The 17,678-nt window shown below is 48.8% G+C and overlaps 1 protein-coding gene across 6 annotated transcripts in view; it reads left to right on the top strand.

Moving 5' to 3' along the window:
* The window catches only part of LOC142882112 (cell adhesion molecule 1-like), a 265,213-nt gene that overhangs the window by 180,484 nt on the left and 67,051 nt on the right, over positions 1-17,678 (top strand). The window lies entirely within an intron of this gene.

Below are 17,678 nucleotides of genomic sequence, written 5' to 3' on the forward strand. Positions count from 1 at the left end.
TATCCATCCTGTCTGACCGGGCTCACCTGTATCGTCAAACGGGTCAGCTGAACCATTTGGCTTCTGCTGCTGCTGCTGTCAAAAGCTAAGTGTTTTTCCCTCGTCTCGTGTCTCAAGCTGACACTCGCAGCGCTGACAGATCACAGGCTTCAGAAAAGGAGGTAAAAAAAAATGTTGCCGCAAATCCGGTTTCCTCCATCTCGCTGTCACATGGTGCCCCTGTCGGACAGCGTGTTGTTAACGCATCTCTAGGACAACTCTGCGGCGCCAGCGGCGAGAAGGCGAAGCCACTGGCAGGTAAATGTCCCAGGGGGGACCTGCTGAACCACCCTGAAGTGCCCTTAGAGGACAGAGGGTGGCGCCCCTCCTCACGTTCACTCTCCGCTTCGCCCGGTTGAGCAGTGGGGAAAACAGATGGGAAAGAAAGCTGCTTATTTTCCTGACATCCATCACAGCCCTGGTCACGAAGTCAGGTGGTCAGTCAGAGGAGCCGAGCCGAAGCCTCAACCGGAGCGAAAGTCAGTCGGTGATGTGGACAAAAGGTGAAGGGAAAGAGTTTGAATGTCCGACCGTTTGGAAAACATCTCGTACCGACAGTGTCCGTGCACTCGATCAGAATATTTTGCCAAAAGTTGAAATTAAAAAGAAAATCCTGGAGAAAGTACAACAGCGTTTCGAGGGCACAACAGTACGTCACAATGTCTTTTGTGTTGTCTCGGGTTGCGTAAATCAGGAAACCAGTTTATGTTTTTGCGCAGCCAAGATTGTTGTTTGTGCAAAGAGAAAAAAATCTTCCCAAAAATTAGAAAAAAGGAAGAAAAAAAAGAAGATAAATAAACAGCAGAAAATGTCTCGCTCACCTGTTCATCGTCAGCCTCAATCAGATTTTTAAGTGAATCAATGATCATCAAATGGCAAAATAAAATACACTCCATTCATCATTTTGTTACAACACAGGTTGGGAATAACTTGCGTAAACTTGTATGTGAAATGAACATACATACATTAGTCTACAGAGTCATTTCTGGGTCTGTTCAAACGCGACGAGCAGAGATCGACAGAATCGCAGCGGCTTCCTCCGCTTCTTGATTGAAAATCTCATTCTTTATAGTTTTGTTTTTGAATTAGGCTGGAAAGCGTTGCAGTATTGATTCAGCAGATGGCGTCTTTCAATACCACCATGTTTAGGGCTTAATTAGCTCATAATAACAGAGCATGCCACCACTGCTGTGGCTTCCTTGTAAATATACTGAAAAACAACAACAACAACAACAACAAAAACGTGATCGAATGAGCAGCTCATCACAGAGCTTGAAATCTCCTGTGTTTCTTTTTTTAATTTATTTATTTTTATCTGTGCTCCTGGACCTGCAAACAGTCTCAGGCTCCCCGATCGGCCTCCGCTGTCATTTCATGCTTTGCCAGTTTCAGCGGCAGCTGATCGCGACAGTCTGTTTGCACACAAAAAGTGGCTCCATTGTGCGACGCTGCCACACAAATTGAAGTGGGGACGTAGCAAACGCATCCGTCAGAATGGCTTTTTTTTTTTCTTCTCTTTTTTTATAGCCCGGAGCGGCGGCTGATTGATAGCTTTGATAGCTGAGGCTGCTGCTTGTGTGCCTGTGTGTGTATGTATGTGTGCGTGTGGGTGCGGATGAGTGTGTCTTAATTTCTTTTTCTCTCCTCATCAGAGGCATCAGGCCTCTGCGACGTACATTGAAGTGCACAGAAATAGTGGGGGAGAAATGACAATCGGAACAAACGCTGCGGTGACGAGTCGCAAAAAAACGGTGTCTGTGTGTGTGTGTGTGTGTGTGTGTGTGTGTGTGTGTGTGTGTCACCCCAGGGATGGCGAAGCCGTCATGTGGCCGCCTGAAGGTGGAGCCGGTGAGAAGAGTGGAGGTTTCGGCAGCGACAGCCACAGCATCGTTCCAATAATACAAAGATATGACAGTAAAAGTGCTACTCGGTCAACAAACAGGGTTATTTGTGCAGACTCCTCCCCTTCCCCCTGCCGTGAAGTATGACTGGGATGATTTTGGGTTTGTCGCTGGCAGGTTCTCTCAGAGCCGCCGCTGCTGCTGCTGCTGCTCTCTGTGTCGGGCTGCGATCAATCAGAAGCATTGATTCTGCAGAGTTTCCCTGCTGTCCCCTTGGATTAATATGGATTAGTCGCTCTGTGCATTTCCACGCTGTTTGCAATCCTTGATTTTTTTTCTCCTTTCCACCGGAGCTTTTATGAGCAATATTTATTTTTCTCTTTTCTTTGCGCGCCAAAGCGCGGCACAGACCCCCCCGATGTTTCCGGCCGGCCCTGCGGTTGCAGCGCGCACTTCATCGATTGCAGATAATTTCGCAGACGCCGTCGTCTCCACTTTGGCGTTGTCGCAGCAGCTCCTCGCCGGGCTTCTGGTGCGTCTGTGTAAACACGCCATAAAACCTGGTAGATTTACACCTTTTTTACGCCTCATTGAGACCGGAGGCTGTGCCGCCGCCTCCCTGGAGCAGCGTCATGCGTGGTCCCAGCCGCCCGTGTAGTTTCCGGGATGATGGATGGGGGAAGCGTGAGAACCTCCTCAAGGCCAGATTCCCCGTCAGACCCGTCTGTCTTGGCTGAGTCTCCCCCAGTCACGGCTTTTCTTCTACCAAGTCGAGATTCCTTCTGTCCTTCTGATGCCTGAGTCCAGCGGTCAAGTGAACAGATTTTAAAGACAGAAATGATCTAAATAGATAAATAAACTCCTGGGCTTTAAAATATCCACTGACAGAAGCAAACAAAATAAAAGTCACCTGTGAATCTTGTCGTTCTATGGCATGGAAGCTCGTGGGGTCAAGACAACTGACTTTTTTTTTTGTGTCAAATTGCAGGACAATAGCATGAAAACATGTGAAATGCACCCGACCCCCCCCCACCCCGCAATTTCAGGGAGGCCGCCGTCGGCCCTGCAGGCGAAGCTCCTCCCAGCAAAGTTTTCTCACTTCACAGAGTGCAGCTTCTTCATTTTGCCTTTAAGCTCACTCGATGGATGCGGGACATTTAGGGACCCACCCCCTTCCCCCTCCCCCGTCTATGTGACCTTATCAAATCATGTTGTGAATTATTGTCTAAAGAGCACTTCAGATGGAGCTCCCACTGACCTTTCCGGTGATAAACACTTGGCAAAGCTGTCTGATGATATTAGTTTGGCAGAAGGGATGGCAGAAAGATTTATGTTTGCCCTACATATGTGTATATATGTATATTTATATATACATATATATATTAGATAGATCTAGATTTTTTTAATTATTTATTATCATTAGTGGTATTAATAGAATTATTATTGTTGTTATTATTATCCCCATAGACATTTCTAATCACACACGTCCCAGGGTCTCCCCCACCAACAGCGCCCCCTTTCCGTAAGCCCTTATCACAGTGAAAACACAGCCTCTGGTCACCGCTGCTTTTTTTTTTACTCCATTGGCTAATCTGTTTAAAAAAAAAACCTGCGCGCCGCCAGAGGCGTCCCTCTTCCTGCTGTTTCACAGACAAATGAATAAATCCCGCCATTCACGCAGAACACAATGGAGAGAAGCAGCGTGTCGACACTGACGGTTCCCCCACCGGTCCCGTCTAATTACACAAGACACTTCTCCTCTTCTTTTTCTTCTTCTTGGTTTTATTTGTCCTCCTCCGAGTAAAGAATCGGGAATCATATGGTTTCTATCTCCGGCTGGAATCTTAATGCCTTTGTAAGTCGGGCTTTAAATCCAAAGCTGCCAGATATTGACTCTCCCGTCTTAATCTGTGCCGTAATGAAAGCGAGGCCGCACTCAAACGCACTGGATGGAAAGTGTGCAGATTTGCATGCACTGGTTCGTCCAACCAGGCCGCCGTGCTGCCGCCGCTCGGCGAGGAGACCATGTGACAGCCTCGGAACCGGCCCTCGGTGCTAAATTGAATCATAGCAGGGAGCAGAATTTGCCAGAGTGGCAGGTGTACAGCGGGGACGGCGCCGCCGGTGGCAGCGTCGCTGACAGCCAGCGTGGCCTGTTTCCTGGCCGAGGCGCCACCAGGAAGTGGCCGTCGCTGTCGAGGCCTCGGCGACTGGCACGAGCGCGTGTGACTTTGGCGCGGGGTGAAAAGTGACTGAGCAGGACGACCAGGCAAACTCAGCCAAACACGCGCACAAACACACACTATTGCTCATCATTCAAACACACCGGATGAGTGTGAGTGCTTTAAGCAGCCTCCAAAATGAACTTTCCAAATCAACAGCCAAGGTGGTCGCCAAAATGAAAAAAAAAGAAAGCGCCTTGGCAACATTAGGCTGCACCTTCTTCCCTACGTTAGAAAAAACAGCATTTTTCGTAGATACAGACTGAAAAAGCTGCAAAGTTTAAAGCAATTAGTTTCCCAAAACTCGGTTTTTTTTTTTTTATCAAGTGACTGACACACATTGGCTGCTTGCTAATGCGACAGCTGCAGTGTACGTGGGGGTGCAGTCGGTTCCTTCAAGGGTGGCCACACCAGGAAAAGGAGCGAGAGGTAAAGTTCAGGTGAAGTTTCAGACTTGAGGGATTTTTCCAACAGTTTGAGAACCTGAAGGTGTCCGTCTGGTTATTAGCCACGATAAGAGAAGTCGCCTCCGGTCCTCCGCTGCTTCCCGTCTCAGCTCCTTGACTGGACAAGGTTTTTGATAAAATGACGAAATGAATTCCTTTCCAGTGCTGCAGCTCACAGCTGTAAGGGAAAAAAAGGAAAAAAACTTCCTTCCTTCCTTCCCCAAGTCCCAAAAAGTTGGAATCTCTCATACTGGCGGTCGAAACAATTAGCACGCTGAAATAAGCTGCAGCAACGACGTTAACGGCAGCGTGAGGACTTGCAGCAATGATGTGACTCACGTATTCTCCATGGAAAAAGCTTTGTGGGGAGAAGACGGATGTCGGCAGCGGAGGCTGAATCGATGCTGAGCTGAATGGAAATAATTTGTGTTTGTCTGCAGGTGCTTTTTATTATCGTTGTTGTCGGTGTGGTTTTTTTTTTTTACACTCTGGTATTGAATTGTAGAAATTTCCGAGACCTTATTGTTTGACAACCTTGACTTGAGAATCTGAACCGACTGTCGTGTGATGAAACAAGAAGACTTTGATTTGCTGGCGTTCAAACTGCTGCGTCGTCTCATTTGTTTGCAGTCGGATGTTTTGTTTTTGCTTGGGTTTGTTTCTGCTCTGTTTGGATGAAGAATGTTCGCCTCTCAGGGAAGATCTTTGGCACTTTGGCACGTTTGCCTCTTGCTTGACGGAGTTTGGAGGTGACAATTTGACTGGAAAAGCCAAATTAAAAAAAAATAAAAAGGAAGTGCAAATTCTACCAGTCCGGTAAATAATGTTCTTCAAGTATGGAGAAAAGTTCTGGCTGTTTGAAGTCTGAATCCAAAGAAGGATTTGCTGTTGATTCGTGGTTTTCAAATCTCACTCTTCTGTTTTCACTGCAGCCAAAAGTGTTTTTACAGAGGTTAGCACTATAACAAGAGTTTTCTCTTATTTTCACCTTAGTGAATTGGAGAAAAAAGCTTTTTGGTGTGAAAACCATGACTTGACACGGCGAGCCAGTGATTCTCAGGTTGACGTTCCCATTGTCGTCAGCTCTCATTTGCATGTGTTTGCCGGGAAAGTGTCCATCAGCGTGCTGGAACCTGTTACAAAATGTTAATGTATTGTTACTGTGATTTATTATTATTTTTATCATTATTATTATTATTATTATTAATAATAATAATTCCTACAGCAGAGTTTCTGGGTGTTTTTAATATTGGAACTGAAGCGCAGTTAGATTTTTTTTTTCTTTTGCAGCAGAATAGTTCAAAGCTACATCCTTTCTCTCCCCCACTCCGCACTTAACTGCAGGAGGCGCCACGAGGAAAAATGCCAGTGATCTAATTAGCTTTCCTAAAAGTGGGGATACAGACATCAGCCTCTATCTTCAAAGACGCTTCCCGCCCTCCACATCCCGCCTCTTTAACTCTCCTTTTCCGGGTCTCTTCCACATCCTACGGACCACCGACTCACAAAAAATGCTCACAGCTTCACTTTGTGGGTGGGAAGACATCACATTTTACACTTTTTCTTCATTCTGCGTCCTGATTGACTCCATTGGAGGATGGCGGACGGTTAAAGGCACAAAACTCTCTACTCGCTGCGTCGGTACTGAAGGACTGGCCGACGCAGCTCCTGCTAACCTTTTCTCTGTAATCGCCGCCTTGTAGCTGAATGTCAGGAGCTTAATTTGAACAGGAGGGGGGCGGCTGGCGGCAGAAGATGACAATTAAAGATCTGAATTTTGGAGAGACTCCAACACCTGGTGTTGGCTCTGGATGTGTGAGCGACTGACTGAGGTGCTAGCAGTCACACCAAAAGTGCTGTGGTGGAGAAAATCCTACGCTCTTGAACTAAAAAAACAAAAACAAAGAAAAATGTTGAAAGTAGAAAGAAAGTCCGTCCCTCTAGTGGCTGGGATTGTGATTTGATAGGATGTCCTGCTGCGACAAAGAACTTTTTTATTTTTTTTATTTTTTTTTAAAGTAAGTTAAATGCCTCTAACTGCTCCAACGGAACACTCTAATTTAGGAAGATCAGGCAGGTTTCAAATGTGGGTTATGGTGAAAAAGAGAAGAAGCCAACTCATTAAATTGCATCTCCTTCAAGGAGTCTGTGCTGGACTCCGTGTAGGAAAAAAAAGTCATATTAACTGAGGGGAAAAAGGAAAAAAAAAAAATCACCCACCAAATTTCTTTAACAAGTTTTTATCCTTCGCCTTCAGTTTGCTGTGTGTGACTTCAGCGGCATCACAGAAACCCGTGTTTCATCGCCCAGATAACAAAGCTCATATTTTATTTAGCCAGTAAAAAGCGGCGCTTCGCTAAGTGTGTCCCGTTCCTTCGCTCCACAGAACACGCCCGGCCGCCGTGGCCTGCTGGGAGAACGCTTCCACCCACGCTCACACCTTTCTTTTTTTGTTCTCCATGTACTGGTTGGACCAACAGCACACACACAGTTACACTGTTGTGGTCTCATCCTTTCCTCCTCTCTCTTTCCGTGGACAAAGATTCAGGATCTTTTGCCTCACAAAATGTCGTTCTCGGCCTCTTGCGTTTTCCTGAAAGAGTCAACATATTTTTTTGCAAAAACCGTGTCGAAGTCAGTCGAGACTGTGTGGGCAATAAGACGACTTTGGCTTAAACCTGCTTCAAGAGATGTTTTTTGGTCACAACAATTGTGAAAGGAAGGAGCGTCGTCCTGGTCAGAGGAGCTGTGGGCCTCTTTCATATCTTCACCGAGGACGCTGACTGGACGCGAAGCCTGGAAAGGTGATTTGCAGTCGCAACAGACCGGAGAGGAACCGTGTTAGCTTCAGCACAGAAAATGTTCTCTCCTGTGAAGCTACAAGCTTCCTGCTGTGAGCCCACAGTGGGAACCTTCAGGCCACAAAAGTTGATGGGCATTCCGCCCCGTGGATGTTCCCAGGAAGTGAAGGCTGTGGGGGCAGCTCCCATAAACAAGCTTCCTCCTTCAGCAGGTCCCTTTTTAAAGATTTGTGATATCCCACTTGGACGTTTCCTCTCCGGCTGACGAGGACGGAAGGGGGAGGAGTCGATCCTGTCAGACTGGGTGAAGCCGGCGTCAGCGGATGTAAGCAGCAGCAGCAGCGGCAGCCTCAAAGTCCCCCTCGCCACACATCTTCCAAAGGATGGAGATGCTATTGATGCATGTTAACTCCTCCGGCGGTAGGGGGCAGGGGAGGGGAGGGGAGGGGAGGAGAGGGGAGGGAGGAGGGCGCTCACTCAAAGAACATTTGGGTCCTTTCATCCCTGACATGAAGGTGGAGGGAAACATTATTGAGGCTCCGCCACACAACACAGATTTTGGGGCTTTTGGGCGTCAGGCTTGAAAGGGGAGAGTGATCTTCTCCTAGCCTTTGAGCGAAAGGCGGCCCGTAATTGGCCGAAATGGCAGCTCTTTTTCCCCGAGCCTCCTTCTTAAGGTAATTGGTGTTTATCAAGTATTTATGGTCGGTCTTTTGCAGAGTGTCAGCGCTGCACCGTGCGCTTTCTTTATTTTTTCTTTTTTTTTTTTTTTCCATTTTCATTCTCTCCCTGGAAGGCAAAGCAGCACTTTCCCTTTGCATATTCATAAGTCGGGCAGATTGGTGTGTTGTTGCGCTTACGTAACAGCCCAAGAGGGACCTGAGTGGCTGCTGTTTTTTTGCATGTTAGCGACCCGGGCTGCCACCTCTGCCTGTGGCTTCAGGGGTGCAAAAAAAACAACAAAACATGAACATTTTTCAGATGGCAGCTTTATTTTCTGCTCGGCTGTCCCAGGGTGGGACAGTTTGCGAGGACTCAAACAGAGTCATTTCAAGACTGAAGGAGCAGGAGTTCTGGAGGCACAACTTTGTTTTTGTTTTTTGTTGTTTTTTTAACTTTAGGCTAGAAAGCGGTTTGTGACATCACAAAGGGCACTGATACATCTCCCAGGCTTGTGACTGCTTCCTTTTCGTCCCCTTTCAAGCGTGCCAGTAGCTCTGGAGAAGTGTCAGTTTTTTGGCAGGAGGCTGCAAACAGTGGGCTAAATAGGCCGCTTGCTGCTCATCTAGGGCGCTTTAGGGAATCGACGGGTTAAATGTTTGTGCAGGGAACCGGCAGTCAGATTTTTTTATTATTATTTTACATTTAATTGGATTAGTCGCTGTGATCAAAAACACACAACACCATGAATGTCAACGCTCCAGTTTTTTAATAAACCGGTCAAAGACGGCGCATGCAGTGTAAGACCAGCGTTCTGGTTGTGTTGTGTTGTGTTGTGGGGGGGCGAGGGGCCCTGGTGGGAACAGACTGGTGAGGGTCTTTGTTCTGGGGCTGCGACAGTCCACTCCTTTCCCCTAATATTCTGTTTATCCTACTGTACAGCTCTGTCCACATTCTGAGCCGCCGAGCTAATTGTACTTGCTCATGCATCCTCTGCAGATTCAATTATACGCCACTATGGGCATCCTGGGGGAAAAAAAGAAGTGATGGTGGGAAATAAAAGTGTGGGAGAGTGGAGGGAAATGATGAAAAAAAAAAAAGAGCAGAAAGGATGGTTGGTCGAAGGTGGCAGATAAGAGGAGGCTGAGAGGCAGCAGGGACGTGGCCCCGGCTCCCTGGAGTCGTTTATTTATGTAAAAGGGGGGAAAATCAGCTCACTGGAGTGGTGGCTGTAATGGCAACCCACTGTATAATGATTGGCGCTGACCTCCTAAATAAGAGGATTAGTTTGTGCCTGAGCTGGCCGGAAAAATAATGGACCCTGTCACCCTGCTGCTGCTGCTGCTGCTGCTGCTGCTGCTGCTGCTGCTGCTGCTGCTGCCTCACATAGCAGAGGATCAGTGACGTGCGGTGAGGTTCATAGCTGGTGAGGCGCCGACTTCATCACAATCAGATTTACAAACATATGAACCACACAGAGAAGCTTATTCACCATTTGCCTGGCAGCAGTTAACGGGTTATGTTTAAAATCTCATACCAACTTTCTTCACACATACAAACTGTAGCACACAAAGGTGTGCTCACAAAAGTGTACTAAAGGTGTGCCATGTGAATGGTTGTTTGTCTCGATGTGGCCCTGCGATGAACTGGCCACTTGTCCAGGGTTAGGGTTAGGGTTAGTGTCACCCTGCCTTCGCCCTAAGACAGCTGGGAGAGGCTCCAGCAGACCCCCAGGACCCTGAGCTCGGGAAGAATGGAAGTATGGAAAATGATTGAATGAATTATGACGGTCTTACATTTACTTTTAAATGAAGTCCATGCGCTGCTCCTTCTGAATAAAAGCATTGAAAACTTGATGATAGAAGTTTTCCTCGCTGTCCTTCAGTTTTAACAGTCGTTTTGTCTCAGTGGAGATCACAGCCAGGGAAGAAAGTCGTCCTTGTTTAGTTCCGTTCCGACTGTTTGTCTTGAATCTTTTCAGTGTTTGTAATGACCGCTCCACCGATGCTGTAGCAGCTGGAACAGTTAGCACTAGCCGGAGCAACTTTGTCACGGACTGTATTCTGCAGCCCAGTCACAAGAGGGATCTCTGGGATTACGAGCGCCCCCTACCACGATGCAGGGGTACTGCATGCATCACTTAGTGGCTCTTTGCAGCAGTTTTATGATCGCTCAGCACGAGAAACTAGTAACACACATAGAGTTGTTGACAAAAGAAACACTGTACATTGGAAATTTCGTCCACATAAAAAGTGTTTAAACATTTTAATAGCAACAGAGAAACAGAAGTGCGGTCTCACTGCAGAGGGCAACTCCTCTGCTCGTAAACGGCAACGGCCTTTTTACATTTTACTTCTGTTATTATGAGCTACGTCCTGTTGCGTCACGCGGCCCTGGCGCGTTGAATAGCGTCAGAGGCCTCCGTCGGTCTCCAGCCACTCGGCGCCTCGCACCTCACGAGTCGACCGGCTGGTCGGAGCGCCGCGCCAAATTGGCCGAGTGATTTCCTGCGTGTCCGCCTGGACTCGTAAAACAAGCAACGCCATAAAAAAATACGGTGCCGCCGACCGTTTCCTGTTGCTGTAATTCGTTCCTCCCCCTCTGCTCCCTCCTCCCATGCTGTCCTCCTCCTCCTCCTCCTCCTCCTCCTCTACCAGTGAGTTATTGTTCCTGTTATTTACATGTTTACTCCATCTGCGGGAACCGGAGCTCTCGGTTATTGTTGTCGCTCCCGGTCACCAGGGGCGGACGAGTGGCTGGGCGGGAGAGGCGGGGGAGGCGGGGAGGCAGGGTCTCTTGCTCGGAATAAAAGTGGAGGGAGGGTGAGGCTCGGCGGCAAACGTTGCGGCTAATGTTTCACTGCAGGGCACCAGCGGCTGGATTAAAGCATCCATCTCTCCCTCCCCTAATGCTGTTAGGAGGAGGGTGGGCAGGTTTCAGGACGCTGTTAAGGAATATCTGATGGGGAAGCGGCTGATTCAATTAAGTCAAAAGCAGGAACGGGGCAGTGCGGGGGGGGGGGGTGGTGGTTAAGCGAAGGGGGTGGGGTGGGGGGGTCTCCTGGTGTAATAGCTGCCGAGCTGCGGAGCGGGTTGTGTTTCAATCTGGGAAAGTCCTGCGTCATCGCTCAGGCCTTCCCCACCTCCCCCAAGCATCCCCCACTCCCTCCTCCCGCTCGCACAAATCATCTATTAAACAGCCATTAGCCGGGGATTGTAAAGGGTCAGCGCGCAATTTCTGCCTGTGTGCAGCAGCAAATACAACTAGCAGCAGCAGCAGCACCCGCACCCTGTGTGTTGAGAGGAGCTCCAGTCTGCTGCTGGTGCTGGTCAGGTTTGGCGGCAGAGGGCCGGACCAACATCAGAACCGGTGTTTGTTCCACGCATTGGGCTGGTCCTTGCAGGATGTTGTGCACAGAACAGTTTGAGTGTGGAAGTGCACTAGAAGAGGCTCCGCATGCACTACCGGCAACTACCACCAGGTGCTATTCGGAGATCGGCACCATCCAGAGGTGATTTGAGAATTCCCACTGTGACTGTGTTGTTGTTTTTCCAGGCTTCCATGTTTGGGAGATTTGTGTGCAACTACCAGGAGGAACTGTAATATTTCTCATTAAATATATGTTTAATGGGGATAGGCTCAAACGACCATTGAATTATTTTTTTAAAAATCTGCTTCCCCTGCCCAGTCCACTTGCTGTCTCTCCATTTCTCCGCTGAACTGGGGCGTTCAGCCGCTACTTGTTGGCCTCAAAAAACCCAATAATACTCAGAAATCCGTGGGATGAAAGCCCATCTCGCGCTGGCAGGTGAGAACAGACGCGGCGCTGCGACGGTATTTCTTTCCAGTCTGTTTTTCCACCTTCACAGCTTGCAGGGTGTGAACCGGCTACATGCGAAGTGGAAATAGCCATTACACATTTCTTACATCAGAAGGCGGCAAAAAAAGAAAGAAAACAATTTCCTTTTTTGTTTTTTTTCCCCCTGAAAGTGACAGCGGTATTTAAGAACTCCACACTTTCTTTCAAGGAAACAGAGTCGTGTTGTTGTCTTGCATCGTCCCTGTGGATGAGTGTTGGCAGTCCAGCGACACGAGCGCTGTCTGGTGGGAAACGGAGGGTTGTCCTATCAGGAAACTTAAAATAGAAGCCTACTGTTGTGCTACTGTGGTCAAATGTAGTTGATTCCGCTCGGCACACACTCACGGCTTTGTGGCAATGTGTCATTTTGCCTTTCGCAAAGCACGATTCACACATCACATGGGAACAGATGCCCTCAGGATTTACAGAAAAAGAAAAAAAAACTCATCACACATCACTGCAGTGGACTGACATTCCTAAAATGGTCAAAGTATTGTACGTTCGGCATTATTGATTGTACGGATGGCCAAATTGTCATAAAGCATTGCCAGGTGATACGATAATTAGCATATTTGTACGATTATTATCGTGTCAACCTGTTTCGGAAAGGCCTAAAATTTGACGCGTCAGCTCATGAAGAGAGAGAGAGGGAGAGAGAGGGAGAGACAGAGAGAGAGAGAGAGAGAGAGAGAGAGAGAGAGAGAGAGAGAGAGAGAGAGAGATTTGAGCTCACATCTTCAGCCTCGTTCCAGCTGATCGCTTCCAAATAGATTTCTAATGCATTAAGCTTAAGGCCCTTTGCAATGTGAGTGTGTGCATGTGTGTTGGTGTATGTGTGTGCGGGTCTGCCCCATCCAGCTCTGAGTGGTCGGGTTATCTCGCTGCCATTTGGTGTCTTCACACCACCAGGTCCCAACGCTGTCTGGAGCCATTGGGTTTCCATTACCACAAATCCATTCCTCTCATTTAAAATTAATGGCTGCGGACCTCCGCTGACCCCAGAGATAAGCCCGGCCAAGTCGCACTGGAACACCATGAGGACAGTTTTTTTTTTTTTCCTCCTCCATTCCTCCCCCTACTCCTCCTTATCACTTTATCATTGAGTGTCTCTGGCACAGTGGCAACTCAATTCTTCTTGTGGTTATTTGCCTTCCTGAAGGAAGGAAGGAAGGAAGGAAGGAAGGAAGGAAGGAAGGAATTTGATGCTGCTCTTCACGTTCACTTGGTTCCACTAATGAACCTGCTGACAACTGCAGACTACAGCCACAGCTTCTGATTTCCCATGTGTAGCCAGAGATTTGTATCTCATACCCATCAGGTGAGGAGCCCGTAGGAGGCGCTATAGGTCGGACTCTCTACACAGGTGTCCGGCCAATCACTTTTCTGCCTCTGTGGACCAATCGTATTGTTGCTACTGGCCAGGGTTCGAGGGTTACTATCGGTGCAAATGGTTTCATCCGCCCCTAGTGGCCGAGCTGCTGTGTGTCTTGGCATTTAAGGCATATCTTGCCAAAGGGAATAATGAGGCCCGCTGAGAAAACCCTCTAAGTGCTGTTTCATGTTCTTCTTCCAGTCTTGGTGAAAGTGCCATTCCAGGCTGATCCCCTTAGCAACTTGCAGCCAGTAGCTTCCTTCCTCTGCGGTTTTTCTGTTGTAAAGGAAGCCGAATGTTTCCTGAATCCTTGGAAAATCAAGCCCCCGAGATTAAAAAAAAAAGAAAATCTGTGTGACGGAGGTTGGCAAGATGGACAAACAAGATTACAGGCATCCAATCAGACGGACTTGAAGATGAGTCAGGAAGTATCAGACTCTCTGCAGGCTTTGAGCTCAGCCCACTGGTCCAGTCTGCTCACTTTTCTCTGCGTGTTCTCTTTCATCACAGAATTTTTTTTTGTTTTTTTGTTATTGATTTAATGAGCTTGTAGATCGGCGTTAATTAAATGAAGCCAAATTTAAAAGCGCGACCCCCTCAGACGGGACACGTTTGAACGTCCACATCAAAAACCAGCGCCGGCGGGCCGACAGTCCTCTCGGCCGCCCGCACAGCAACACAAAAATGGGAATCCGGTTCCTCCCGCCAAACTGGGCGACTGTTGCAAACATCAAAGGCTGCTGAGTCGACCCGGAGCGACTTCCCGCGCTAATCTGCAAGTCGCCCTCTCCACACAACTTGATCTCATTATTTCCCGAGGCTGGCACACGCATTTCGCTAAGCCAAAACATTACAGCCGCTGCTGTGCATCCTCGTTATTTCAACTGTTAGTCCAGTTCCATCGGTACCAGTTTCCGTTGGGGGGTGAGAGGGACCGACAGCCACTAACTGGAGACACATTTCTTCACAATGACTCCACCTAACCTACCTCTAACCTAGAGGAGGTCAAGTTTGCAAATGTGAGGTTATGTTGGAAAGAATTGGAAAGAAAGAAATTTTGTTCAAATTATGGAAAAATATTGAAACATTTGTCAGGTCACTGACGCTCTGATGAAAACCACCACATGGCATCATCCAAGCTGCCCCATCCTCCATTTTCAAACTAGTGGCAACTTCCTGTTTCTGTCACAACTAAACAACTGGCTGCAGCTCCACCTCTTCCCACCCAGAGGAAGCTGATTCAGGTTGGAGCTTTTCAAGATGCATCTTAACAATGTAACGAAACGTGTTACAGTAGCTGGATCAAGGAGTGGTCAGCTTTTCTTTCTTTTTTTTTATCTTTCCATAATAAAATGATACCACATTGCTCTCAATGTGAGAAACCAGTATTACCATCTTTTTTTTTTTTGGTGGCAGCTTGATGGAAACGCAGCCAGTAGGGTCTCTTGCGGAGTGAAGATAATCCACATTTGAGCGTCTGTCCTACATTTGCAGCGGCGCAGATGTCGCTGTAAACAGATGCTCCTCGATGTAAAAATTTCAGCTGTGAAAACGGGGGAGTTGGAGAGACGAGGGAGGCTGAGTGGTGGGGTGGGGTGGGTATGGGGGGGCAGACGGCGGCCCTCCCCGGGTTCCCCTCCGCTACGCAGAGCCGTGTTAGCGTTCGCTCCTTCCTCCAGCTGCTTCTCATCCGCTGTGAAAAAAACTGCCGAGCTCTGTGTGGCACCCGCCGCCCGCCGACCACATTGGCCGGTGTCAGGGGACGTTTAACCCTCGGGCTTCCGGGTGGTTGGGTTGGCGGGAGGAAAGGGGGCGGAGCCTTGTGGGGCCCTTATCAGTAGGACTGCACCCTGCGCTTTTAATCGCCGGGGCCCAGAGACGGCCGGGGGTAAAGGGAGAGCAGCTGGAGGACCTGTGTGTGCGTGTGTGTGTGCGTGTGTGTGTGTGTGTGGCCGCCTCGGCGACATCAGACAACAGCTGCTTTTTGCACTTCCCCGCCGTCGCTCCGTACAAATCGTATTTTTTCGCCGAGACGAGATGAGTGCAGATTTACGTCCCACTGCGGCTCGTCGCTGATGAAACCCAGCAGAATTTGCATCGCAAGTCTCTTAGCAACAGCAGCGGCAGGGAGGGAGAGCGAGAGAGAGAGAGAGAGAGAGAGAGTGTGAGAAAGAGAGAGAGGCGGGCGGTCCGACTCCGGGCCGCTGATCTGGCGATCGTGCTTCACGAATCCGCCGGGCTTGTATCCCTCGTTCCCCTGGGGGAATGTTCCCAGTGAGGAGGCTCCTCCGACAGCAGCTTGGAAAGTGACCGGATGAACCTTCCGGGGGAAAAAAAGAAAAGAATTGTAAACACACCGTTGAGGAAATTGCACTAGAAGCAGCAGCAGCAGCAGCAGCAGCAGCAGCAGCAGCAGCAGCAGCAGCCGCAGCAGCAGCAGCAGCAGCTGAGGCCTATCAGGAGCCTTTCGCACTGTTTTCACAGATTTTGTCATCATGGTGACGCATTGACAAAAAAAAAAAAAAAAAAAAAAAACTGAGTCCGCCGTTCAACAGGGATTGTTACCAAATCTGCCACTCAACAAGCCGGGGAAGAAAACTGCATGAAAAACTCAATACTTCAAAAACTGTGACAGATTAACAACAGCGTCCAGACTTGTCTTGCTGCGTCAAGAACACTAGCAATGCAATGTGTGTGAGGAAAAAAACAAAAATCAAGAAAGTGTGGAAAGTTGACAGCCGAGCTTCAGGAAACTGAAATGGAATATGCCGGCGGGGGGGGGGGTGACAAGGCACTTTTCCATCAACACTCCCGATACAGAAAGCAGACTTTCTTGTGGATTCCAGGTGCGGTCGGTGGCTTGATGCTGCAGGACGCGGCGCCGCTCCATTCTCCACACTTGATTTACCGCCGCCGCTGCCGCTGCCGCATGAAGAGAAAGACAATGGGACGGCGGCGATTGATAATTAGTTTCTAATGTGCCACACTCATCATGTCCAATTTCATGGCCCTTAGGCAGCTGATCGCAGATTTAATCAACACGTTATTGCTCGCTATTCTTAAACTGAGTGGAGGGAGGGGCTGTGTGTGTTTGTGTGTAGTGTGTGTTTGTGTGGCAGGAGGGCGTGCATGCGTGTGTATGTTCGGCCGTCCGGCTCTGATGGACGCTGGGACCGTGCGTTCCAGCCCATTAGGCAGCAGCGGTGTGTGGAAGACGTGTGTGGCGGCATCGGGAAGCGTTTGCTCGTGTCTGAGGACGCCGCTGCCGCCGCCGCCGTGTTGACATGGGGACTGTGTTCAGGAACTGGACCGGCTGTCATGGAACACTGTGTCTCTCTCTCACACACACACGTACACACACACGTGCGCGTCTCAGGGGTTTTGTGTCATTTTTGAGGACCGAGTCAAGTCATGCTGTTGCTTGGCTGTTGCAGGCGTGGCAGGAAAGAAATATAACGTATTGCAGGAAGTTAAAATGAATTCAAAATAAAAAGAAATATTGGTGGATATTTGAATCAAAGTCTACAAAAGTTGAAAAAAAAAAAAAAGTCATTCCAAGTCAGAAAAATTGATATTTTCTTCCTTTTGTTGCTTCACTTTGCAGGAAGTCTGTATGTAAAAAACTTGGTGGCTGGGTTTTCACTCCATAGTGATGTCACAAAGGGACCTGATACCTTACCAGTATGAGGAGGCAGGCATTGGCCCCGCTCTCTGAGTTTGCCTTGTTTTTTTACTGTTTTTAGTTATTTCCTGGCTGCAAACAGAGGGCTAAATTGGGCTAAATTGATTTTCCATGATTTCAAGATACGAATCCACTTCATTTCATTCAAGGCACCAAGACCGCCAAAATGACGCATGTCAAAGGTTTACAGTGTTTATGGTGAACTTGAGTCTTTACTCACCGACGCCGGACCTCCTCAGACTCTGAGCTGGTCCTGAGCCGCCAGGCTCCTCGGCCGGAGGTCGGCGGCGGAGGCCCTTCATTAAATGCGGCCGAGGGGCCGTCCTCCGGGGCCCCCGCAGCGCCGCGCCCCTCGCCATGTTTAATGCATGGGCTGCCGCCTCACCTCTGGGGGTCTGGGGGCCGAGAGGCTCCCTCCGTTTACCCGAGGCTGCCGCTGCCGCTTCATCTCGGCGGAACCTCCGGGCTTCTCCTCCAGTCCGTCACCTCATCACGGCGCCTGAACCCTGAGCTGCTCCCTCCGGACCACTTTGTTGTCCTGCCGCTCGGCAAACGCGGCTGAATGCGAAAACAGCCAGCGGAGAAGCCGAAGGGAAAGTTGGTGGCACGAGTCTGAAGCGACTGCGGTTCCAGGCGGTGGTTGCAATTTGTTTTGTCTTTCGTCAGTTGTTGATTTTGGTCTCTTTATTTTTCTGGTGACACAAACGCCAAAGCTTTTTCCTGTATATGTTTGGCTGCTTTTTGGCTATTATTCAT

The sequence above is a fragment of the Nelusetta ayraudi genome, unplaced genomic scaffold (assembly GCF_046127955.1).
Source record: "Nelusetta ayraudi isolate G7.1 ecotype Tasmania unplaced genomic scaffold, CSIRO-AGI_Nayr_v1 ptg000233l, whole genome shotgun sequence".
NCBI classification, from domain to species: domain Eukaryota; kingdom Metazoa; phylum Chordata; class Actinopteri; order Tetraodontiformes; family Monacanthidae; genus Nelusetta; species Nelusetta ayraudi.